The sequence below is a fragment of the Nelumbo lutea genome, chromosome 3, assembly GCF_056320005.1.
Source record: "Nelumbo lutea isolate HS-2025 chromosome 3, American lotus-T2T, whole genome shotgun sequence".
Lineage (NCBI taxonomy): Eukaryota > Viridiplantae > Streptophyta > Magnoliopsida > Proteales > Nelumbonaceae > Nelumbo > Nelumbo lutea.
In genome coordinates, this window is record NC_142686.1 from 76,440,297 (window position 1) to 76,445,115 (window position 4,819).

Consider the following 4,819-nt stretch of genomic DNA (forward strand, 5'->3'; position numbering starts at 1 on the left):
ATGGCACGCGGATCGTGCCAGGCCCAGCTAGATGGTCCATCTCGTGCTGGGCTTGGGGTTTTAGGTCCGCGGGCCAAGCTGGCATGGCATGACCGAGTGGGCCGTGCGTTCCACGGTTCGCATACCGGTATGGCCTATATATATTATTTATATATATAATATATTTATATATAAATATAATATATTATATAATAATATATTAATAAAATAAACAATTGCTTTCAATTATATTATACTAACTTATTAAATTATTGTAGCCATATTTGCAAAGAGAAGCACAAAAGCCTTGTCCAGCATCAACTACGTCTCTTCCATCATCCACGTCTGCATCATCCTCTTCGTCATTATCGCAGGAATGGCCCATGCCGATACCAAGAACTATATGCTGTGTTTGCTCCATTTGGAGCTCGTGGCATCTTCAAGGGCTCAGCCGTTCTCTTCTTCGCCAATGTGGGGTTCGACGCTGTGTCGACCATGGCGGAGACGAAGAACCCAGGTCGGGACATTCCAATTGGGCTCCTGGGGTCCATGTCGATCATCACAGTAGCTTACTGCCTGCTTGCAGACATGCTGTGCCTCATGCAACCTTACGACCAGCTCGACCCAGATGCACCATTTTCAAAGGCCTTCAAGGATGTCGGAATGAACTGGGCCAAGTACATTGTTGCTCTTGGGGCGTTGAAGCCTTGAAGGGTATGATATCGGTATTGCTCGTCAGCGCCATAGGCCAGGCCAGGTACCTGACCCACATCGGTCGCACCCACATGATGCCGCCATGGCTGGCTCATGTGAACGAAAAGACTGGGAAACCGATCAACGCCACAATCGCTATGCTCATAGCAACAACAGCCCTTATTGCATTCTTTACAGATCTTGATATCCTCTCCAACCTCCTATCCATCTCAACCCTCTTCATCTTCATGCTTGTTGCCGTCGCCCTGCTTGTCCGCCAATACTATGTGACCGGTGTAACCACGCCGCGAGACCGTAACTTGCTCATAACCTTCCTGTTGACCATATTGGGATCATCATGCACCATGGCTGCCTTATGGGCATTGGATGAGTCGCGGTGGGTAACGTATTTGGTCGTGGGGATTCTGTGGCTTCTCACGACTCTGGGGATCAAGGCTGTTTGTGCCACATGCTCGGAACCCCAAGCTTTGGGGAGTCCCACTTGTGCCATGGTTGCCTTCGGCCTCCATCGCCATCAATATCTTCCTGCTGGATGCCAGTGGTGTTATAGCTTCTACAACTCCCAGCAGTTAACTAGCTTTGGATGGAGTTGCAAGTAGTTCTTTGCTACTTTATTCGGGACAACACTCATTATGCTTAGGCTTCATATAAAATTAGCATTTCTTATCAGTTATTGCAGTCTGTGGGGATTTTAGATTTAGGATTTTTTTTTTTTTAAGTTTGTTCGTTGACTTTACTAATGTGTACATGAATATATGATCATTTCAAACATTTCCTTCGTTGAACAGTGAAGTAGTTGCAACTCAATGGCATTTTGCTTTTTTTATTCTTGACACGTTAAAAAAAATCTAATTCAACAAGGTAGAAATCGCTTCTCTCCTGAGGAATATTTTTTAGGTGAGGATGACCTTGTCTTTTAAATATGGAATATTTTTTCTCTGTTAAAAAGCAGAAATTATGTTATATTTGGTTTTATAGTAAATAAGACAGAAACAGAAAGTTGATATTTGATTATAATCTTTCTGAAAAAGATTAATGACTATTTTATCCCCGTGTTTGGGACTCTAGGACTCTAGGCCAATACACAAAGGACTGGCAAGAGCTATAGCATTACAGTTTCCATTCACAAATTTAAACAAGAAAGACTCAAAAAACCTAGATACTGTAAATATGTCCTGTAGAACACCTTTCAACTGGTAACGCAACCCAGTAGGAAAACTTTTATTTACTAAAATACCCCTTATAATTTTATAGATTTATTAAAATCTATCTTATAGTTAGCATTTTACTAAAACATCACTTATAATTTGCAATGGATTTAATCAATCTTCTATTAGATGACAGTGCAAAATGATAGTGTTGACCCTAATGTTCATTTAAATAAATTTAATTAAAATAAAATAAAAATAAAAATACCATTTTTCCCTTTATAAGACACATGCAACCACTCTATTGGCTATATTTGGTCAATTTTACTTTTTATACAAAAATGTGTAAAAGGTATTTTTGGAATAAAAAATCACAAGCCTAATAGCAAAACAAACACTCCTTAATGAAAGGTTGATTAAGTAAATAAGTTGTAAAATATATGAGATTTTTTAGTAAAATGAAAACTATAAGGTAGGTTTAAGTAAATATGTAAAACTATAAGGTGTGTAGGAATGACAACATGACGGGGATCGTGTTCCTTGTCCCTGACCCTGATTCTAAAATTAACTCCCATCCCCAATCCCCGATAGGGATGGGTTCCTCGTGGGGACCCGAATCCCCAAAATGTTTTCAGATAATAGTTTTTTTTTAAATAAATAAAAAATTTAAGTTATAAATAATTAATAATTATTCATCAGGCTGGAGAAGTTGGGCCCCGTCGGGGAGGGGAAAAATTGTCATCTCTAAAGGTGTGTTCTAGTAAATGACCCTAATAGAAACACATAAGAGTACAATTGTTTTATATTTTCAAAATTTTAAATAATTAATAATTATTCATATTTTATGTACTACTTTTAATAAATTTTTATAATACAAAAAAAGAACAATAATTAATTTCAATTATGTTATTCATCAAACTAATGAAACCAACCAACCTGATTAACTCGACTTGAGTTGGTTGATTTTGTAGCATTTTAGGTTGTCTTTGCTTTAAAAATTTTCCAAATCAACCAAGTTGAATCAATTTCACTTTGGCCATTTGTAAACCGACCAAAATCAAATTACCTAACCATGGATATATATTAATATTCTATATTTTAAATATAATTTTAATTTGAAAAGTGGGAATTTTCCCATGTTTCTTAGTATAGAATATTTTATATCATGAATCTAATTTTTTAATTTATTTTTAGTAATTGCACTATATTTTTTAAAATTTAATTCAAATTTTAAGTTTAAATCTTTTGAACCGACTAACTAAACCAAAAAATCGACCCAAACAAATAATACTTGAGTGGGCTAGATTTCACAAAATGTTAGTCGGTTTCAGCTAACCAACTCCCTAACCTGACTAGGTCAATTTGATTGCCAAATAGCCTATGACCAAATCGAACCAATTCATGAACACTCATAATTTCAACTAAATTAATTGTATCATCTTTGATAAATAACATTAGTTTAATCTCCAATAATTATTAGAAATTTATAGGGAAAATACACAATCATTGAAAATATATTGATAATGAAAAATACAATAATTATAGAAATTACAAAAATACAATAAGTACTAAAAATATATTAACTTAGTTAATAAATAGTATAATCTCAAATAATAGTTTAATCTATAATAAATATTAATCAATAACTTATAATAAAAATACAAGAAATGTAATAAGTACAATAAGTTAAATTTAAGAATTTCAATAATAGTAATTTAATCTCCAATAATTTTTGAATATTTACTATTAATGACAAAACAAAATAAATATATACATAACCATTGGAAATACATTTATCACAAAAAACAATAAATACTAATTTTAGTATATATAATTATATAATAAATAGAGATTAAGAGTTTAAAATTATTATTAATAAATATTTTTTTTTCAAGTTATTTTCCCGAATTATTACTTGATATAAATGAAATTAATTATTTACAATATTATGAAAAGATATTAAACTATTATTAATTTCAATATTATGCTATAATTATTTTTCTATTTTTTAGATTTTTATTAAAATTTATTACAAAATTTCTTTATTTTAACTATTTAAAATCTAGTTATCTTAAATATTTTGTTTTTCAAAATATTTAGTTATTTAAATACTTAAATAATATGTAAATTATTTAAATTTTAAGATATTATTTATTTATTGAATTTAATTATCCATAAAATCATAATTTATACTATTATTACATAATTTCATTATTAAATTTGTAGTATATTAAATTATTATTAATTTCAATATTATTTTATAATTATTTTTCTATTTTGAAGAATTTTTTTAAATTTATTACATAATTTTGTTATTTTAAATATTTAGAATGTAGTTATGATAAATATTTAGTTATTTAAATATTTAAATAATATATAAAATATTTTAAATTTTTTGTTAGTTGAATTTTATTTATTTAGTCATTACATATTATTAAATATTTGAAAAGCATTTAAATTGATAATTTAGAAAAATATAATTTAAATTGTTAGTACATAATTTCGTGATATATTTTGTAAAAATATAAAATTATTTTTTATGTTTTTAATAAATATTTTAAAGTTATTATATAATTTTGTTAGAATACTTAAATAATTCTTAAATTTTTTAATCCAAACTCTTTTTAGATAGATATAGATGAAAAGTAGGGGAGAGGATACATATGAATTAGAGATAATTTAGGAGAGAAACTCTCTACTAAATTAAAGATAATTTTGTAGATAATTAAGAATTAGAGATAATTTAGAAGATATATAGGAAATAGAGATAATTTTGGAGAAATTGGGGGATAGTGGCAGAGGTAGTTTAGGATAAATTTTAGGAGAAGAGATTATTTAGGTTATTTGGAAAGTACATCTCATTGGTTGTTTAAAAAATTATATGGAATTAAAAAAACAAAAAATTTTAAAAAAGAAGAAAATTGCTTGATTGCTTTGTTTTAATATATACTAGCGGGGATCCGTACGATGCATGGGAT

At 29.9% G+C, this 4,819-nt stretch overlaps 1 pseudogene; it reads left to right on the forward strand.

Annotated features, from left to right (window-relative positions):
* On the forward strand, positions 1-1,266 carry LOC148865519 (cationic amino acid transporter 1 pseudogene; annotated as a pseudogene).
* The last annotated feature ends 3,553 nt before the right edge of the window (positions 1,267-4,819 follow it).